Genomic DNA, 22,877 nt, shown 5'->3' on the forward strand with positions numbered 1-22,877 from the left:
TTAAAGTCGGGGTGTTCAAAATAAGTCTTCAAAAATCTCTCGAATGGGACTTTGTTCTGAGTTTTGACACCTCTGCAGGTGTTTTCAACACAGGCGTCCTGTGAAATGACATTGACAATTTTTGCCCTCTTCCCCAATTTCCTTTGATCTGATTTATGAAATGAACAAATACAAAAGTACTCAAAAGTCTTTTTTCCAAGCTATGGGGAGCCAGTTTAATGACTTCAAAACGGGGATGACGTGCACCATCATTCTAGTTTTAATGTAAACGAAACAGCAACATTGTTCTTGTGGTTTGATGGATTTTGTTTTTCTCATATGATATTTAAAATGTTCTGCTTGGCCACAGAACAACTGTGCAGAAGCAGAACTATCAGTTATGATTAGCTGAACACAGGAGCCAAAACACCTCTGTGTTTTGAAGGAATAAAACAATAATAATAATAATAATACAGACTTCTGGATAGAACTCCTGCATGAATTCATTTAAACTGAAGATATGACAGCTGCTCTCTTTATATATTCATTGTGATTCAATTAAGTCAGCGCATTAATTAGCAGAGTGAATGCTACGTATGTGATATCTATTTAATTACGTGCCAACATTTTAAGTTGTAATTCCAGGCGGTCTCTCTGCTTGGTTTTCTCTTTCCTTGGCGTTGACGGCCACTGTCAGGAGAAGGGGTTCGGTGTCAGTGGACTAACCCCCGGCTATCGGCCCTTCCACTCGCAGGTTGTTAGATCAGACACCAGAAGAGTTCTCCATGAACCCTGCAGCCCTCTTTTACAGCACATCCACCACCACTCTTCTTTCAGATTGTTAGAATGCTCTGTGACATGCCAGCACATACTGGAACCTTGACCCTATTTCAAGACCGCTCTCTTTTCCCACCTCTGTTCCCAAACCGCTTTCTCCTCTTCCTTCTACATCATCCCGCTTATTCCTACTTGCCTGTTTCACACCTCTTTCCTCTCCCCCTCCGAGTAAGCAAGCGCCCGGCTGGTTGCCAATAGCAAGGAGCCAGCCGCCTGTGACTGGAATCCCTCATTAAGTCGCAGAGTGTGACGAATGAACAAAGACGTGCCCCTACCTTCACCCCCCTCACCCTTTCCTTGCACTTCAAGGTGCAACTTGTAGCTCACCATTTCAGCTACCTGCAGACCAAAACTCAAATTGTGATCAAGATGAATGGGAAGCTGGCTTTTTATTTTGGTAAAAGTTATTTCACTTTCACCATACGGAAACAAACCTTTGCCCTGAATTTTCATTTGCATGTTAATCAAAGCTAATGTTGAATTAAGAGAAGGTTTAGGGAAAAAAGTGGCAAATATATTGTTGTTCTCCAGACTTTTAAACTACAGTTAAGCTGATATTTATTTATTTATAATGTCCCGAACTCAACCTTCAGTATGTTCTACCATGGCACAGATCAACTATGTTTTCCATTCAAAAATCCACTTTTGTGCGACTAAAAAATAAAATTGGGCTTGTGTCTCTTTAAAAAAAAAAAAAAAAACTCCTGCTTTTTCTAAAACTCAAGTTGCAGGACTTGAAATGATAAACTCTAAAAATCCAGCTTTAAAAATAGTTGTTTCTGCAGAGGACCGACTTGTTCTGGACCAAAAGAGGCATGAATAATTTTTTTAAAGGCTCTTTAATTATCACTCCTTGAACACTTGATTGTTTTACCAATTCACTGCTATTACAGATCTCACTAATCTTTGTCACCCTCCATGCTAATACTAAATATATTAACATATCAAGTCCGTGTTTTACATGAGTAACTGGACCGGCCCTAATTCTGAGTTTGATTTATGCAACATGCTGCCTGGCTTGTGCCTCCATTTTTCTTTCTAAAGAAAATAAAAGCCAGAAAGGGAGCATTTTGTTTCACTCGCGTCTATATTAAAAGCAACGGGACAAATTAAAGGATTAGAGCAGCAGCTCCATTAAAGTTGTTCCTCTTATGGGCAATTTTCTTGCAGCTATCTACGCAGTCGCTGTGCGGCTGTCAAGTGTGAAAGCATGGATCCCAGAAATGCTACCTGCCCTAGTTTTACCCCAACAAACACCTCACCTTAAATCGGCAGCAGCGCTACAACACCCAAACCTCACACAGGATTAAAAATGCAAGCCGAGTGACACACTCTGCCTGTCACGAATCGGAGTATTTGAATATATCCCTGATTGCTCTAAGAGATATCTATAGGCTCAAAGCTCGGTGAAGCTGGCTGGCAGCCGGCCCGCACACATTAACGCCCGTGTGCACGCAGGCACGCACGCACACACACACAAACACACACTTCTTAAGAGCTGCAGGAAAGCAGAGGCCGATCACATCATGCAAATCGCTGTCGCTCGCCAAGACGTGCGGGGCATCAGAACAGAAATGGAGGCGAGCGGGGATGGAGGGGGGGGGGGGGCGAGAAGAAGAAAGGCAGAGTGAGAGAGGGTGTGTTGTACAGAAGGCTCTGTGGTCCTGACCCGAGCTGGTTGCTCTTCACGCCTGCTTGGTCGCGGCGACGGAGTGTGTGACATGCCGTCGGACACGGCGAAAGGTTAAGATGATAAGCATATGGCCTTTCGGGATAATGCAAAACAACAAATATGTTTGTCGGACTCCTTCACCCCAACTTCTCCCTCCCTCCCACCCATCCGTTTGTCCGTCTCTCGGTTGGCCACTGGTTGCAGGTGGCCAGCAAGGTCACACGGTGACTTGTTGTCGAAACAGGAGCCAGCCATATGTCTCCTCCGCTATGAAAAGCTGTTCTTCGTGTTAAACAAGCATATATTTGCTCCAAAAGTTGATGCTGTCTTGGCAGAACACTTTAGCATTTGTTGTCTTGATGCTTGTACACCTGTGATGGTGACTCGCCGTCACATGAAGACTGGGGAGCAGTTTGTAAAAGTTGGGCAAGCTTTTTCTTAGAAAAACCAAACTTGTGTTTGCATTAGGTAAATACATTTACCACTTGCCTCTAAAGGCAAGAGATCAATGCAGAATTTTGTCCGTCTAAAAAAATCCAGAGACTGTGTACCTCAAAACGTACATTTGAAGAATCAGAAAATATGAACATTGTTTTTTTAGCAAATCAATACCAGACACAAAACCAAGGAAATTCACAAAAAAATAACATATGAAGTGGTAAAAATGACTGACATTGAGTTCAATCTTTTTTTACATTAACTGGGAACCAGAGTGCAAAAAAGATTGCAGAACTTCCAAAGTTGAAGACGTTTTCAACTCGTTAGTCTGTAGCTTTTGTGAAAAGATAGGAAATCTATTTTAATCCATGTCTTTATCTATACTTCATAGTACATCGGCTTCAAAAGGTATGGCAAGATTTTGGATATTTTGTTGGTAAGAATCAAAAATACTTTGTTGGTCAGAAGCTCAAAGATGAAGGAACCACTGCTTAAATATGTAATAAAGTATGAAAAAGGAATACGGCTGCAGCTTTAGGAGGGCATAAATCCCTGTTTATGAAGAAAATAACTTGTGCAGTTGAGTATTGTTTTACTATTATAGTCTAGTGCAATAAGTTTCTGTTAGAAATAGAAGTTATGTAATTATAACAGCAATAACATTCATAAGAAAAGTGAAGTTTGGCATGCTATTGCTTTTCATTTGCTTTGTGACTTGTAACTTGTTAAGTTAGCCTAATTATATGCTGGCTTCTTGGATAGCCATATATTGGAGGTTTATTATGAAAGATTGGAAGTTGCTCCTGAGTTTGCACTTTGAGCAGATAGTCAGAAATAGTGAACTTGTCTAAACAGTTGGTTTCGAGGTCAAAAGGAGGCAGGAAGAGTTGTCATGCACTTCTACAAGAAGTGGTAGGGAGGTTAGCAATGGTAAGGACAAGGGAATTGAGAAGTTGGAGCTACATTGGCTCCAGGCTTGTAGTTTTGAGAGACATGGTATGCTTGGACCGTCTCCAGTGTCCTGTGAGCCTCACTGAAGTCAATCTCTTTGAGATTTGCACAAACCTTGTGATGTGACATGAATCAGCCAGTACCTACATGCAGCTCTCTTTGCTCAGACCATACAAAAGGTGTCCTGCATATTTTGTTGTTTCCTTTCCCCAGCCCCCCTGTTTTTTTTGTTTTTTTTCTTATCTTTTTAGCTGCACGTGTGCATGTTTGGCAGGATGCTGGCAGCAGTGTGGATCAGCCCAGGGGAAGCTGGGAGCGAGAAGAGACTTGGAACACCCCCTCATCACAGGACCCCACCAGATGCTAGAGTTGTTCACCCATCAAGCATGAAATTTTGTCTGCAGGGAGATGATTTATAATTTTACTCTTACTGCTGGAGGGAAACGGGGAGAGACACTGAAAGGGTGAAGGGTGATAAACATGCAGTTTTTCTTGCGGTGCCAAGAAATTTCTGAATGTTCTCCAGAGTTTGATTATTCCTCCATTTTGTAACGGCAATAACTTGGAAAGGGGATAAACACCGGAATAGTACAGAGGACTTGGCATTTAGTGAGGCTGCAGGATTGTTGGCTGGGGACCTTGTTGATGTTCTGTTTGCATGACTCTCCAACCTTATTAGAGGGACTGGCACACAAGACTACCCCAGTCAAATATGGGCCCATAGGAGTGGAATTTTGATTCAAAAATCCAACTCCAATTCAACTTTGCAGTAACCTAACCCCATGAACATCAGCTGAAATAAGAGTTACAGCAGCTCAGTTCAGTAAATACTCTTAAATTAGAAAATGGATGACAAAACCAGGTAGCAGGTAACACGATAGATGATTTGCGTTTTGGTGTGATATCTGTGAGGCAATGTTGAAGGTTACTATAAGCGTGGTTTTAGTCACAATGTGAAAAAACAACTATGTTGGTGTAAAGCCAGCACATTCTGTGCAAGAACAGAGATCTTTGTTCTCATACCCCGAGAACAAAAATAAAGTTTCTTCAAATTCACGTTCTGTGCAATATTTTCTAGAGATACCTTTGCAAGCAATAAACAATCAGATGTTTTCTAGGATTTTGGCCCACTAATCCACAGATCTTCTCCAGATTTCAGAGCTGTCACTGAGAAACATCGTTTCAGACTTCTCTGATTTTTTTTTTCTTTTTCTTTTTTTAATGGTTTCAGGTGTAGAGACTGCCTCGCCACCTCCAGACAGTTCAATTTCCACTGGCGGAGTCACTCTGTAGTTTACCTGAATGTGTGTTCTGAGTTATTCTATTGCTAAAGACACAATGACCACCAACGTTTAGCAATCTGTGTTGCAAACATACAGTAATTGTAATTCAATTCAATTTAAGGGATTTTATTCAGGGTGTCTGAGTTAGAAAATATTTTCCCTTCATACTCACAAAAGCAAATTGATATTTAAGATGGACGGTAATTACAATATAACAACACACAACGACCTTCATCTGGATAAGTGCGAAAAGGTTATATTATAATACCATGATGTAAAAATTATGTACCGTCTCAATGATTTGCAGCGTCTTTCTGCTTCACTACAAACACTCAGTGAAAGCTGAAGGAAGAAGCAGATTGTAACTGACATGTTTGTTTCAAGTTGCATGTCTTGTATTTGCTCCGTGGCAATAGATGTGTCTCTCCAAATCACAACATGTGTCTATGAAATCTTTTTGCCACTTCAAATTGATTGAGAGGATTTTCTGCTGCCTTTCAATGTGACTGACCTTCTGTATGATGAAATACATAAGTGCATCTTCCCCTCTACCACCACCACTACCAATCGTTGGTTAGGTTTGTTTTGTTTTTGTTTTTTTCTGTGAGAGTACTTCAATTTGTGCCCTAAAATTCTTGTTGAAAAAGCACAGCAGGTGAAGAAATTGGTCTCAACACAACATGTGCATTAGTGTCTGATGGGCATACACATGTTAAAAATGTGCAACGACACCCGGGATGTCCTGCAATGATAGCAGTGTAATACAGACTGCGAGCTTAACCAACATCAATCATGCTGATATGTTTCACCTCATAAAATTATGTTATTGGAAACTTTCAGTAGGTTTTTTTTTTCCCATGTATAGATGCCTAAATGCATCGAGTTTCTGCACTGTGATTTGCCGATTAGATATTTATGTTAAGAAGTTGAACTAATAAATATGCCAGTCGTGGTGCATTCTTAAGTTACAGTTTCCAGCTTCAAACTGTTTTATTCCTATCTCAAAGTTGCTTCTGGAGTTGAATTATGAATTGCTTCTTTATGATGCATCTTTTCAACAAATAATTTTTGTCAGGCTTTGATTTGTCACACAAGGATCAACAACAGCCTTGTCATAAAGAAAAAAAGGTGATTCCACTTCAGACAGAAAAAGTGTCATCTCATACTCTGCAAATCCAAGTCACTCGGTCAAGCACAGAAAGTGTCTTGCATTTTATCATTCCCGTGGCCAGATGATGTACTTGTTTCACTGTGTTTTAGTTATATTGTTTATGTCTTGCCATATTCAGTTCATTTCTTTGGGTTCATTAATGTTATCAAGGTGTTTCCATATTTGTTCATTTCTGTGTTTTCATTCTTATTTTTTTTTTGTTTATTTTCATAGATTGTCTGGATTTTTTCCTTTTATTTTTCCAAGTACTTCCCTGTTGAGTTCTTCCTGTATTACTTTCTCTCTTTCTTTCTCCCCCTCACAACTGCACCACATTTCCTTTGATTAGACCATCTACTTTTTGTGAAACTTTTCATTCCATATCTGTATTTTAGTTCCTGTCTGTCCTCCTCATCCTGGTGTTCTTACTTTGATTAAAATAAAGAATTTTCTTTATTGTAATCAAAATATGTCCAGCATTTTACATCCGTGCTTTAACTATAAAAAGGTTGACTACATCTTTTACTATCTCCTATCCTGCTTAACAATAGGAAATCAAGTTAAGTACTTTCTTAAACATCTTTGAAATACTGCCCACATTTTGATTTTTGACATTGTGGTAATTGATTGCTAATTGTTCTTTTAGGGGAAAATAAACTACAACTGTCTGTTGTAGGAGACTAAATAATAGAAGTCAAAAAAGAAGAGGATGTAATCTGACTTGATATGGACACAAGAAATGAGGTTATGAATAACAACCCAAGATACGTATGTCAGTGGAAAGTGTTTAGCATTTTTCGCTTGTCATTCACGGTCTGTGGTGCGAAGGAATGACATCCTGTCGTCTGGTGATATAAACTGGCATAATCAGCCTTTTTGTTCATCTCACACATGTTTAGTGAATGACATTCTTTCACGCTAGCTTGTCTCCATTGGTGTGACATTTAAAATTACATGCAAAACTATTCCTTTTACTTAATGCAAAACTTATAAGCATGTGTTAAGATTGCCTACTAAGGTTTCCTACTATAGTGCTCTATGGTAAACGGTCTTGTTGAGGATGATGACGGGAAGGAAACGTCACTGCTAATTTTCACTGAACAGTCCACTGAGGTGCGGCAATTTGTGTACTGACAGAGGAGTAATGTGGAGAGAACCCGGGATGAAGTGTAGTCCCAAGTTAACTGCATCATTTGCCAAGCTGTTTGCCCGATAGCCATACAGCAGGGGGCGACGGCAGGGGGCCTGTGATGTCCTTCAAATTCTTTAACACCAGTCACTCAAAGGATTTTATGATCACAGACATGATCATGAAATCCTTTGAGCGAGGGGTTATCCTCTTCCTGCCTCTCCAGCGGATGTTTCCCTATTTTGCAAGCACACCCGACGGAAGCATACGAACGCTTGCAGGTTTTTAAAAATGATACATTCTCCACGGAAATTACACAAGATGTCTTATTCTGATACCTAGTACCAAACTACCAACAGACTGATGTATGCTTAGTTTTTTGTCCTGAAAAACATTCAAAGGAAAACTCTTGGTTATTTAATACAATCAGGATTTCTTGTTAGTGCTGAAAAAAAATATTGCATATGAAATATCCTTCTAAGTGCCTGACTAAAGAATGCATGGATGTTTTTTAGTTATCAGTATGGAGTTACAGATCGATATTATTTTGTTCTCCTCATCCATGAATAAGAGTTGTGCTCAGCAGCACTCAGTCATTGTGATCGCTACCAAAACCATTCTTTGCTAAAAGCTTTCATACTCTCAATGCAGTCAGCACTTTGGGCTGTTGTTTGCTATTTAGTTTTAGTCAGCTTGGATGATAGTATCTGGGAGTAAATCTAATGCGTATTGATTTTCTATTGTGGGTGGAGAAGTAGAGAAAGTGGTGCATTTTTATTTTTGTCGAGTAGAATTTGCAAAATTGTTGAAAATAAGTTACAATTTTCCTGATTTTTTATCACCGAGTTCATAAATCTTCTTCAAAGAGTATGTTACGAGTTTCCTCCATGTCCAACGGCAAACTTAAAAAACCATTTGATGTGAAGTTAAACCAGAAATGTGACTAGAGATCAAAGGGCAAAGGCATCTGGCTACTTTGATGGATAGAGGTCCTTTTACCGATTGAGATGCTCAGTGCTGGACGAAAGAGTGAACAGCGTGCACTCCCATCCAAAACTATCATTATGACGGAAACTCCATGAAAGCGAGGGAACTTGAAGGTCCTTTAGTCTTGTGTGCAGGCCAGTCTTTGCTTTGAAGGAAGCGCAATTTATTTACCGTCTTGTAAATAATGGGCCAAAATGGGAAACAGCGGGAGGTCGTCTAGTGTGGGGAAAAAAAAAAAAACGATTTCACACCGTAGAAACGGCTGACTTCATTACTGAAACACGAGGAAGATTCATGTTGGCCACCCAGGCATGATATTGTGTCGTAGAGAAATAAAGAAGCATCTTTCACAATAATAATGATAAAGAGCGCACTTAATGAATTACTGGAGCTGGAATGGATGATCGGCTGCTGTACGGCCGGTTGAGATGTTGCGAAACGGTAAAAAGAACGACTTCCATAATTTATGCGCGTTCCATCTCTATTACACACCCGCAACCAATTTGTATTGAACATTGTGACAACTTCTTACTGTCATCCTTCATGCGTCGAAGCAGAAAAACATCAGATGTTTAATGATGTTACCGCATTCCACAGATGGCATTGATGCCGTTTCAGAAATAGCCCGGAGAAAATCGTCATGTCTTGACTCTGAACTGTATACATAAATCACTGCGTGTTCTTATTTTTATTATTATTTTATATTGAAAGATATTAGACTGTATACTGCTGTGATTAAATTTGATAACTTTTTCTTTACTTCCACAAATTATATCATCTTCTGTTCCCTGCATGTTGTCGCCCGTTTGCTTTTTCCCTCTCATCTTTGTTTCTCCTCTGCCTCATTAAAATAATTTTTAATGCTTTTTTTTCTATTTGCTCTTTCTTTCTTTACCTGTTCTCTCTGTGCTTTTACATTTTGTACCCAACTTCATTTCTGCTCCGTCTTCACTGCCTAATTACTATTTTTCTTACCTCCCATTTTGATTTTTATTTGCAGTGCTATCCCTGAGATTTTTCAGATCTTGATATGTTACAACGTATTTCACTAAAAATATTTGTGACGGGCCAACTAAATGTACTACATAGATGTGGAAGGAAGAAAAAAGAAACATATAATTGTGTCTCAAGAGAGCTATAGCGCTGGAAAGGTTTAGCATCATATTCATGCTTTGAGGTGATTTTGCAAGCTTTGATCATGTCTAATTTCTGTCATTTAGAGGTGGAAGGTGAAGAAGGACTTTAGAAAAATATGCACCACAGTTACCAGTCTATTTGTATTTCTTTTATATATATTTCAACTAAATCTGACTTTATCCCTTGTGAAATTATGTTTTTATTATGTTCTACCTTTTATAGTTTGTGTTTCAGAACACCCCGTGATAGAAAGCAGTCTAATAATCCAGTCTAAGTGCATTTCATCTCAACAAACAGCGAAGACGGCTTTGAAATCTCATAACTTATTTTGCTATCTCAAACCGAACTAAATAGAGCAATTCAACGAGACTTCAAAATGAATTATTTGGATCCCGCTGACAATGTACTTTCCTCTAAATGTGTGGAGACTGAATAGAACACCCGCTTGATCTTTCGAGCTTTGCAGATAACATTCTTTGTTCGCTGTCACTTCTGTCTACTCATTATGTTTCAAAGGGCTTTTGATGATCAGTTCAGGATGCACACGCATCCGGATTTCTCCCTAATTATTTAAGATGGGGGAGGAAGACGGGCCGGGCGGGATGACAGATGGGTCATTGTTTTGATGCGGGAGATGAAGGAAGTCATTTTCCTGATGATCTAAACACCCAGGAATGGACAGCAAAGGGCGTTATCTGGGCAACACAAGGATTATTTGGAGTAAAAGAAAAGTAAAACATTAGAGACATGTGGAAAAATTCTGAACTTCCTCTACAAAGCCCAGTACAGCGAAACAAAGTTTTCCGAAAGGGACTCATTGTCTGTAACATTGATCCCAGGGCAGAGTCAGCAGGAGGCTGACATCCGCAGAGGGACAGGAAGTGGCAGGGGCAGCACCTCTCAACAGGTGCAGATGATTTACATGAATCTAGCTATGCAAAATATAGAAAAAAAGTGAATAAATCGAGGGCAGAGGCGTCCAAGCAGGTTCGCACTCATGTTTATGCATGTGCTCATGCAGCAGCTAGGTTTGACTGACACTCAAAGACGCATAAAAAAATAAAAGGGAGAAAGGTGAATGGAGTCTAACTTGAGTTTTGGTGATCGTCGATGTTTTATGCAAGAATTGGCTTACATCGTCCGCCCACATCTGAAAATAGGCTGCCTTTGTCGACACTTTAAGCCTTGATCATGCAAATGTAACCTGTCCTGCATGTGTTAATGCATCTCTAGGAGCTTTTGTCACATAAAAGGAATCAACACCAACCACAGCAGTCCAAGACGGCGAGCTAATCTAGCGTCTACAGAGCCGAATGTTCTGCAGATGCCCTCCCACACAACCTCCTATGCATCTATATGAAGCAAGGTGACAAGGAGCAGCTCCTCAATTCATCACTCTGAGATGATGGAAACAAGCACTTTAGTGCTAAAACACTTGAAAGCTAAAGGTTAGGTAAAAGGTTATTTTTGAACATTATTAGTATTTTTTTTCTTTCTCAAACAAGTCTAAGTTCATATGAATTTGCTTGTGATGGAATTTATTTTGCTGGGTGATAAAATAAGACTGTAGCTTTTAATTTTTTGCTAACTTTTTAAGTTTGACACACTTTTTAAGTTAACTGTAGACACATGGAAATCGTGGAAGGTGCTTTTGTAAAATCATGCTTCTTGACAATAGTGTGTGTTGTTGCAAGAAGTGCCATATTGTGGTTGTAAAATCTGTCTTTCACACTAAAATATTGGACATATACAACTGAACTTGAGATACCAGAACAATATTTATATGATGCGAAATCAGCTAAAATCAAGTGGGGGGTATGTATGCCTCAAATAACCGCCATGTCACTGCAATATGTTGTTAAATTCTCTCCATTTTGCCAAAACCAACTTGTCATGTAGCATTCTGTCACAACACACCGAGCAACTGATAAGTGCACAGGAAGCACTATCTGCAAACTCCCTTTGCGAATCTGAGAAGAGCCTGCAGGTGGACGCCGGGGTGAAGGAAGGAGCAGGAAATGGAGTGTAAACGCAGCAGGATGGATCATTAGATAGTGATATGTGGCGTTCACCAATTAATTTAAAAAAAGTACTTGGATAAAAAGCAGAAAAATTAGAGGACCGTCTAAAAAGCTTCTCGGTTGGGCTCTTCATCTGTGTGAAAGGAATCTTTGATTTGACCCCCTGGGCCCCTACAAGAAAGATAATATGAAGACATGACGTACTTACAGGTACATTTCCAGGGGAAATTTTAAACAAAGGGCCATTATGGCAATAGCTTGATCACACCAATCCTGAGGTTTCCGTTTTAGAAAGGTTACTTTTTGAAAGGTCAGAGTAAATTTGGACTCAGAGTGTGGAGATGACTGCTATAATTTCATCTCAGCATTAAGGCTGTAATGTTTGAACTGAAAAAAAATACTTCAGAGTCTGTTCTCTGTATAAATCTTTTTTTTTTTTTTCATCCTCTATAATTCTGGTGGGAAAAAAAATATTGCATAAAGGTTCAATATGTCTTGCCAGTTTTCTTAGAAAGTTAAACTCATATATTACATTGAATAATTATACAAAGTTATACATTCCAAGGGTAAATTTGAGGATTATGACTATGGTAATGAAAACCCAAAAGTCAAAGTATCAAATTAAAATAATGTGGGAAAAGGTAATTAATGGAAATTCATGGTGTCGAGCGTAATCAGCCCATTGGCTCCATACACCTGCAAAAGTTTGCTGAGCCTTTAAACTCCAGGTCAGTGGGCTACGTGATGATGGGGAAAGCTGCTGACAGATGTCCATAACTTTCCACAAGGAAATTCCTTTAAGAATTTTAACAGTAAGAACTCTAACTTTGCCAAATGAAGGCTGGATTGCAACTTAAAAATATTGGTCCAGCAGTTTTGGTACATATGGCCCACCATAAAAATCCAGGCATATTATCTCCAGGTGATCCTGACAAATGTATTTGCATAAATTGGCCTTGAAATGCCGTTTGTCAAAATTAAAATGCTACTAAACATGAAAGACATGAAAAATATACAATTCGTTTTCCTTTTACAAATGGTATTTACTTTAATACATGTTATATTTAACAGTGTGGGATCAAAGTTGGGTTCAAAACCATACATTTCAGCTTGGTAATGATGCTGACTAAACCATCAGTACCTCATTGTTGCCATGGAGTCATTGCATCCCTTACTATTTTGCTCATGTTTCAGCTTCCCATACTCTCTTCATTCCGCCTGGCTTCACTCTCCCGTCTCTCTTCTTCTGCATCCTCAGTCTTCAGGCATATTTAGCAGTCGACACTAAAGTATTCAGCCACGACGAACATCCTCTGTCGTTTGGGGAAGCTGAAGCACCGTGGTTGCTATTTCAAACGTAGGAATGTGCAACGGATGAGTTCTGTCTGTATTCAGGAACAGTTTGAAGAGGCAGTAGCATCAAGAGGATATGCAGTCCGAATCCATTTAGTTTAGCTGCTTTTAGAAGTCGGTTAATTATAAATTTTTCCAAGTGCCTGTGCTAGTAAAACCAGACATGCTTTTAGACTCTACCTTGCTACTTTTCATGTTTAGTAGGAGGCAAACAGATGCAGGAGATGTCAGGATTTTTTTGTTTTTAGCCTCTCCAGGTCAGCAGAATCACCTTCTCTGGAAAGTTATTGGTTTTCTTTTTGTCTTTACAGAACAGCAGAAGCATAGTTGTGTTTAGGTATACTGACTGGAAAGTGAGCCACCACCTCGGCTTCAAGCCTTGCAGCCCCTACCGGGTTTTCTTTCAGGATTGCCTCATGTTGTGCCACATCCATCTTATCAATTCTGAGCTGCTTCTGTCATCTTACTGATGAAAGGAATCCTCGCAGCTTGGTGTTATCACCAGCATTATGTGCCGTGTTACTTTGCCTTCACACAGTGTTGTTGATGTAGGTCAAAAAGTTACATTCCTCTCTCATCTTGCCAGAGTTTCTTTCAATAAGAGTTTTTTTGGCACTTCTCCACGAGAACAGCTTTGTGGAGTGCATAAGTAACAGATATCCTGTCGACAGACTCTTCCACCTATTGATCTTTGCAGCTCCGGTCCGGTGTGCACCTCATGTCCTCTGGTGACCGGTTTGCTGTGCTTTTTGCTCCTCGTGATCCTTGTTTTTCAGACTTCGTTCACAATTTTAACTTAAGATCCGGGTTGCAAGGATCTTAAATAGAGGAAATAATTTAAGAAATCCTTGGAAAAACAAACATGTTAAATACTGCGGCAAAACAATGCGCTTAGGAAGGCCTTGTGGAACCGTTCGGTCCGGAATCTCTTGACACTTGTCACAAGTGCTTGATTCTCGAGCACAAACATATTTTTCTTTCTCGTATGATCGAATCTGTGGAGAATTAGCAACAATTGCTCTCAAGTGGACTCAGCTGTTGCTCAGTAACTCAATGATGACGGAACAATAAGGGTGATTTTCAGTCCGACAGGCCTGGAGCGAAGGAACCAACGTTAGTCGCATTGCTTGCAAGACTGAGAGATTGCAAAACTGAAGACCCTTTTATATACCAAAAAATCCTACGCATACGTTGAAGCGCAACATATTTAATGTCATAGCAAGTGGAAGGATCTATTTTCTACCGACGCCTGTAAATAACTGCACTCCACAAGGTCAGGTACAATCCGGCACCGTCTATTAGATCCACTCAGTTCAACAGCCGAGACACGGTGTGCACGATGTGCTTGAATAACCACTCAGACTTCACTGTTCCACTTTCATAAATAAATATTTACCAAGGCAGTAATATCCATATGCTGTGCAGTTACATTTCAACACGCATAGTTGACCTTCACCTCTGCTGATTAGTACAAAATGTAAAGAAGAGATCTAGAACTAGAACGTATGTGCGAAGTGATGTCCTTGGATGAGGCTCCCGCGGTGAGCAACTTCAGACATACTTAGATTTAATTAACTATTGATTTTAAGCTCTTTCAGTCCTTGTTGTGTGCTGAGAAGCATGAGGAGGCAGCAACACGACAATTTCTAACATTTTTAGTCTTTCTGATGTTTTGCTCCTGTCTCGCCACTGTATTTCGCTGAGGTCTAAAGGCCAATTGATTAGCTAAGCATTTTTTAAGCATCGACCCAGGTTCCACTAACCCCGGCTGACCTCGGTGTTCAGCCTGCCTCTGCCTTAATGCGTCTCTGCGCCCCCTCCGCACTCCACCCACCTTTTTCCCATTTCAAAAACGGCTCAAATGAGTTGGGCATTTCTGCGAGCCGTCTCCCTTCAACCCCGTTGTAAGTCACTGATGAACGTTGCCGTGTTGATTCTGCAGTGTTGACATGCAGGAGATGAGGGCACGACCATTTAAAAGTCAATATCAGAGAGACAGATTGGCAATTTTAGAAAGAGAAGTACACGTTAGTATTCAGAGAGGAGGAAAAGTGAGCACAGGTGCTTTCAGAATACAGAATCTACCAGGTTTTTTTTGTTTTTTTTAATTCCTTTTGAAGACAGGAGAGTGTAAGATAAAATTAATTAGCTGCTATAATTTACGACCGACACGGTCAACATGAACTTGCTTTGAATTTGACCCAAACTATACTTTGAGTTTTAATTCTAAAATAAGTCACCCTTTTTCAAACAGCTGTGGAGAATGCACAGCATATCAATTAGATGGAAAGTGCATAAGTTCTTTATGATGAAAAAACATCTAGTAATGAAATGTCTTTGAACCGGACCGAAATTTGACTCCCCAACTATTGCAGCTATTATATAGGCTTGGAATTATTTACTTATTTGCTACATTGTTTTTTTTAATTTCCTTAAAATGTTTCAATATCACCTTGCTGCTGTCTGGGTTGCATTTGGGTCCAACATCTAAATCTCAAATTATCATATATTTATTGTTTCTGATGTACAAATGTAGCACAGATTTTGTGTTCACTTAATTGGAGTGAATATTTATTAGGAACCATTTTTTTGCGTAAATTCCAGCTGCAAACCTTTTGAGCGACTTTTCGTATGAGCATAGCTAAATGTATTGTCCAGTATTTAGAAACTATGTCCATTAATTCTGACCAGCTGTTAAACTTTAACAGCTACTATTGTAGAGTCTGCCATTACTCAAATATTTCCAAACATGAAGATCTTAATTTGTCTCCACTCATTCTGCAGCGCCTTAAGCTCCATACATGCTAGCTCATCTTAAGACAAGCAATTGTTTTTGTTGTTTTTTTCTGATTTCAACTCTCTCATCACTCATATTTAATGCATCTTCACATAATTATTTTTTTTCCTAATGGCACACAAGTGCCTGGCCTTTTGCATATTGAGTTGCATTCATGTCCACCATCTACTGTTTGTCATGAAGAATGTGTTTTGGAAGAGTAGAATAAATGATTTAATTTGTCATTTCAATAAAAAATTAAAAATGAAATAAAACGCATAAGTCAAGCTTTATAATAGTGTAAACCATTCTAAAGAAAAAAAGTTATATTCTATATCTTAAGCTGTGGTGCAACAGAAAAGGTGAGCTGGGTTAATCATTTTAAGAGCTTCAATGTCTTTGATTATTCAACGTTTACTTATCTTTAACTCCAATCTTTTATTTCATTACTTTTTCATTCAGATAGTATAGACCTTTAAATAACTTTCTTTTATATATTCTTCAGGTCTTGGAAAAGCTATTTTCAAAGACCCTTTTAAAGTAACAGTGGTCATTGAATCTTGGTTTTCACTGTGATGAACTTTCTTTTGTTACCTTTTTGGCACTGGACTCAGCTCAGGAGAACTTGAGTGTTTGGACAGATTGAAAGCACAGACAGTAGGAATGAAGGAATAAATAGATTTTAAAGTGGACGGGATAGAAAGGCGCAGTTGGCACAAAGAAAGAAACATCCCGAGAACGAGGCTTTTAGAGAGGATGTGGCTTTTACTTTGTAAGAAAAGAGTGAGGAAAAAAAAATAGACTGAAGTAAATGCTTATAAAATTGGTGTAATAAATAGGCAAGTAACTGCAGCCAGATTTTATATATTTTATGTTTTTTACATCATCCATGTGAAATGAAAAGAAAATGTTGATCAATGAAATATTGTGAAAAATTTACAGTGAAGCATGGAAACTGAAATGGACTCCAAATGTTTCTCTGACAGAGCACGCTCCCTTCATACCGGTGAAGCAAAATTCATATTTTAGTAATCGAGGCCTTTTAATTTTGATCTTTCATCCACAAACATGCTTTGCTGACGGCTTCAGCAGGTCTTAGTGGAGTTTCTGATTCAGCCAAAACAAACCCTTAGCTTAGCTTTTAGGGTGACTCACGGATACATAAGCTGGTTTCTCAAAATAATTTGTTTTCCTGACATTCCAAGCTGTTACTGAACCCTGTTTCTTACGTAAAATCTTTAATACTGGGACTGAAATTGGTACCATCACTCACATTCCCTCAGATGCTGCAGAGAATAACATTCTCTCTCTTCAATCTTGATACGGTGCCACAAGAGGCGAAGTGGTAGCCAGGTTGCTGGTTCAATTGGTTGTTAGTTATATTTTTGCAGTTTTATTTGCTTGGGGTAATTTTTTTATCAGCATTGATTAAATATTTGTTGATTAATCACTGCTTTAATCTTTGAAATTGGTTCATTTGTCAACTTATATTGTGAAAAGTCTGGGTTGTGTAGAAAAAGAACATGCTTAGTCAACACTGCCTTTGTTATGTCCATTTAGCTTCTGAGTGGTCAATTGCGAGAATATTTTAGGCAATAACAACCAAATAACCAAAATTTTAAACATTCAGATTCTGTTGTTATGACTCTCCCTGTTGGGAAAAAAATTGGCCATCAAATCAAGCAGAAATGTTTGTTGCAACAACTCAAATTCAGCATGTCAAATCAGTCGCTATGTTAGCTCTCGCTGTGAAATGGTTGCAACATAACCGACATACAAGGCTTTGTTTATTTAATATGCTGCTTAGTTTATTTGTTTTTTTTTCCTCAATATTGCTTATTTCTCTTGTTATAATTGTTATTCTTGTAATGCTCACATTTCCTGGTGTTTCACATATCAAAAAATTCAGAAACTCAGAAAATCTCCCAAACACTTGAAATTGATGTAAAGATTAACTGAAAGTAAATGCTTATAAAATTGGTGTAATAAATAGGCAAGTAACTGCAAATAACTGCAATAAGATGTTATTTATTTTTCTCTTGTTTACTATCAGGGATATAGAAAACTGAAATCATTTTAAGAAACTATATTTATATATTATATATAAATGTATTTATTTATTTACTCTGACATCATGCAATATCTGCATATCAAATCAGCTCTCCTTCACTGTGTCTTGCTGCTCCTCCCCTTCAGCCTGTTCTCCGTCTCACTCACAGGAGAACTAAAATAGCAGGAACATGTGTGTGCATTTTTGTGAAATAAATTTCAGCCAAGTGAGCTGGTCAGTATATTTGTCTATGGACATCACAACCTTACCCAAAAGCAAAACAGCTGTTGATTTGATTTCAGGAGCACAATCTGCAAACATGTTTGAGTCGTATCTGTCTGCTAATGCAGATCAGATAGATCAAGAACTGAGGATTTAGTTTAGCATTTGTCCCTGACTTTTCATCATGTATGTGCTCCTACCATCAAAAAACATTCAGAAGATGAAAGTAAAATGAATTTGATTTCCAAAGTAATGCCATGACTAGCTTTATAGCTAAGAGAAAAACAGCACTAAATCAAATCAATATTTGGTTGGAGCTCTTCTTGACTTTAAAAAAGCAGCAGTTTATTAAGGTACTTGGCACGTATTTTGCTTTATTTATTTATTTTTTAGTTATTTTGGAGAGCTGTCTTTTGAAGATTCAGTTTGTTTCAGCTGCCAATCTATTTTTATTTAATCCCACACTGACTCTTTTTCTTCTTCTTCTTTTAAGCGCTGCATTGAACAGAGCCGTTTGAGGCTCTGAAAAATCCTGCAACAGCACCTAAAAACTTTTAATGTCCATGAAGTGTGGAAACACGGTGGAGCACAGATGATCTCTGACTTCCACCAATGTAAAGTTGCTTGTGTACAGCATGTTAAAGGCCTGTGAACATTGCTCTGAGAATTAGGCAATAGAAATAGTTCTATTCCGTTTTTGTATTTTGATGTTTTCACTTCAATTAGATTTTTATTTTTCTTTAGTGGGCTAATTTATGAATTTTTCGCCAATAATTTGGAGTTGCAGTTCACAGAAAAACCATCTATTCTTGGATTTATGTGTAAAGAATGTCAAATATTTACAGATTTTAGACATTTGTTGCTAGTTTTGGTCCCCAAGTCGTAGGGAGTCAGTCATGAACGTATGCACGTGTACTTTCAGTTTATCCGATTCGAGCATGCAGTCTATTGCATGTCAGCATATGTAGTCTTGCCCCAAATGGGGAGAATGAGAGAAGAGCTGACTGAATGATGACACATGTTGATTGGCATTAATAAAAGCCGGTTTAGAGTCAGTGACATGAGCCCTTCAAAGGTGACCTATTTAAGAAGTGTTTTCTCTTCAAGAATCAACAACTCAGTCAGCACAGCGTGACAAGATGTTTCTGAGCTCTGAAAAGAAAGGTCATGCAAAGGTAGAAAAGAAATCAGACTTTCTTACTGCATCCCAATTAAGAGATGACTCATTGCAGAGCAAAAGTTGGGTACGTCAGAGCGGCGTTGCCAACAGGTCCCCCACTGTTGCAGCCTGCAGGCCTTCGGCCACCCTCGGAGATTAATCAAATTCACGGAATCTTTGATTTGCATTTCGTTAAACATTTGAGTGGAAAGTTATTGGGAAAGCGCTTCATGTTCGGCAAGTACATTTCAAACTCATCTTCGCTTGTGTTGCACTTCTTTCTTCAATCACAATAGGCCTTTCACTTTGGCTCCTCTCCTGGGAATGAGAAAGGATTTCTTCTTTCTTGCCTCAGCCACAAACCCTCAACTCCAGTTTAATGTTGGTAATGGTTTACTTTGTGTAGCATTTGCTCGGCACTCTTCCAAACGCTGTAGTCCACATATCAACCTCGGAAACTCTTCAAACTAGATGACTGTAAAAGAAATGAGTCATGTCCGCTTATGCATTTCCATCCAGCCATGTCCGTATGGTTAATAAGCAAACATTCAAATGTCCGGTCATTTAAAACCATGCAGTCGTAGTCTTGTTTCTCTGAGATCACATTCACAAGAAGTCCCTGTCAGTACAACAGCTTTTCCCCCTGTAAATGCTTTTATCAGCTGCAAGCATGAATTGTCCCACATTACGTAAACAGCTGCAAGTTGCGACATGGCCTGTGTGCACAGATGGGTCGAATGCTGCTCTTCTTTTACTGTCCAAATGAGTCCCACGTTTCAGTGGCTGTGCAAACTGCGAAACATCTGGGTCACATCAAATTTGTCACATCTGTGTCCTTTCCTATACTTGCCCCAGAAAGTGAAAATAGTCACTGTCCAGGATGTGGGTACATGTACAATGTGTTTAGTTTGTTTTTTTTTGTTTTTTTTAGTTTAGTTATTTTTATATTCTGCTGGTGGTGCAGCGTCATATATTCAATCCGACTGCACATTGCTGTGACGACGAACTCCGCTTCGATTACTCGGTTTGCTAGAGCTATGACATATCAAAACAGTATTTTAACAGCACTTTCAGAGGGAAGTAAATTACCCCTAATTAGAGGTTTGACAATTGTGCAGATACATGCTGGTTAAAAGCAACGACAATTTCAGCCCTGCTTGGACCTCTTCAGCCTCCTTTTGATCAAACAGATCAAACGGTTTGGAGTCGCTCCAATCCAGGCTGTCAGAAGACATTCCCGTCTGCCTGGACATCGGGATTTTAAACACTGATCCGGATCATATCAATGGCATGGCTATTGACAATCAATTTCAATGAACTTGAGCTATGTCATGAACCAATTTAAATGTACATTGCCAATCGATATTATAGAGCTGCTCACTGGCCCGTTGCCGTTGCATGTTGAGAGGAGGTTTCCTGGGGAACAAACTTGCCTCTAGCAATTTTTTTTTAATTAAGTAAGTATGTGCCCAACTCTTATTTCAGTCACTCCTATTTACTTTGTAGTCTTACCTCTACTTTTGGGGGGTCTTTTGGGGGTAGTTAAAATACATATTTACTTAACTTGTCTGACATATTCATCGTCTTTCTTATTACTGAAGAGTGACAGAAAAACTGAAAAATTGTCCTCTGTCACACATCTACTCCATGAAATTATTATAACTAGTCAAGTTCATGGACAGACACTAAAACATATTATAAATATTTCAATTTTATCCATAAATATACCAACTGAGACACTAATAAAGAAATATTTTATCACTTTTCCCTGATTTAATGTGTTGACCTTTAAATTGTGCTTGTGAGGCGAAGGTTTACTTTATGGCTTTACTGATGTGTAAAATATGATATATGGAATTATTCATTAATTTCTTGATTACAATATTGGACTGTAATGCATATCTGGGAACAATCTGCGTAATTTACCTCATAAATTAAAACTTTGTAATTAAGCCCTAGCTGTTTTAGAAACAACAAGCATAAGTTGTGACACAAACGGAGGCAAATAGAAGAAATGTGAATAAACCCCTCCTGCCAATGTACATTTTGGCAGTGAAGCCCATTTCCCCACCAAGTGTCCCTTTTTTTTGGGTAAAATGTGACTTTCCTCAACAAGCTGTCAAATATGTGTTAACATAGGAAGCAGCAGAATGAAAATCAAGACTGGTTCATGCAGAAATAAAAATAAATTACAAATTCTAATGCGAGACTCAGCTATTCAAACCTATTTACATGCAGATTGTATCTTTGCTGCTCATTGTTAGTAATGACACATGTTCTCTCGACGTTGGAGCATTTGGAAGAGGCCTCCTTGTTCCAATCTACACCACTGCAGTGCAGATGATGATGACGATAATGTTACTGTATAGATTTTTGTTAAATGAACTAATTTTGCCTGATTGTAATTTCTGATGAGAAAAGCCCAGACATTAATGACTATGGATTTTCGGAGTAGAACTTGCCAGCGTTTGACTGTTCATTAACATAGTGTATATAAAGGAGCGCTCATGCTACAGATTGAAAATGCTCTAACAAAGTGAAATATCATCTCAAAAGGCCAGCTTTGGCACAGGCCATTTGCTCATAGCCTAATATATTTTATGCAAACAAGCCCTTTGCGTCTTTATCGATTGGGACGGAAATTATCATAGATTTGCAAGGCATTCGCTTTGGGCAGCTCATTTTTGAAGAGCCCCTGTTACAAGGCTTGGGTGGAAGAATGCTGTTCGCTTCAGGTGTTAAAACTGCATGTGGTGCCCCTGTTACATTAATATTTGAAAAGTCTGCTGGCAAACCTACCCATTAATTTGAAGTAAAAGCCATTGAAGGCTTTTTTTTCCCCAAAAAAACTACCAACTACAATGTGTTGGAGAAGTAGTCATACGCCGTGATGTTTTCCCTCTTCAGACACAAACTGTGATGCATTTTATTAGAATAGAAAAATATATATTACTGCATAATTATGGATCACAGATGATTCCTTAGAGTGGCCCAGTGGTTTCAGAAGTAATGTAAAGGTCTTAAAGTTTTTCTTTAGAGAACTTTGATGAACCGACATGCCGCTGGTTGCATCATGAAGTGGGGATGCATTTCTTCAGCAGGCGCAAAGAAGCTGATCACAACCAATGGGGATAATAAATCGGTATAAGTATTGGATAATGTTGGAGGAAAGTCTCAAAAAGATAACGTTTTCAAAAGTCTTTATCTCCCAGTGGGGAAATAAAAAAAATTAAAAAACCTCTATATGCATTTAAATTCAAAGCACAGCCTCGTTTTAGAAATACCTAGTCCAGAGTAAAAGTGGTCTAATCGGTCTAATCGGCTGCCAGTCAACAATTTTTAACCCCTGACCTCGTCAAATATCAGACCTAAATGCAATTATGAATGTCTTGACAGAAGCTTTGTATATATATATATATATATATATATAGTTTTTTTTCAATAAGAATGGATCAAAATATTTAGTTTTATTCCAAACTATTTTGAACATGTAATTAGAGTTGGCCATTAATTCAAGGAGTTGGCCACAGTGTTTAGTTTATTTTTAAAAATTAAAGAAACAACTGCATCTATTATTGTAATGTGACAATATGTATGTATTTGGTTCATACTACCCATACGAGAGCATTTAGAGTTAAAGTAATAAAAAAGAAATTTGCATCATGTAAAAGAAAAAGAATATCATGCATAATATTTGACTGTAAAACATTGTTTAATGGGTGTATTGCTCAGC

Source organism: Poeciliopsis prolifica, unplaced genomic scaffold (genome assembly GCF_027474105.1).
Source record: "Poeciliopsis prolifica strain line A6 unplaced genomic scaffold, Auburn_PproV2 SCAFFOLD055, whole genome shotgun sequence".
Classification (NCBI taxonomy): Eukaryota; Metazoa; Chordata; class Actinopteri; order Cyprinodontiformes; family Poeciliidae; genus Poeciliopsis; species Poeciliopsis prolifica.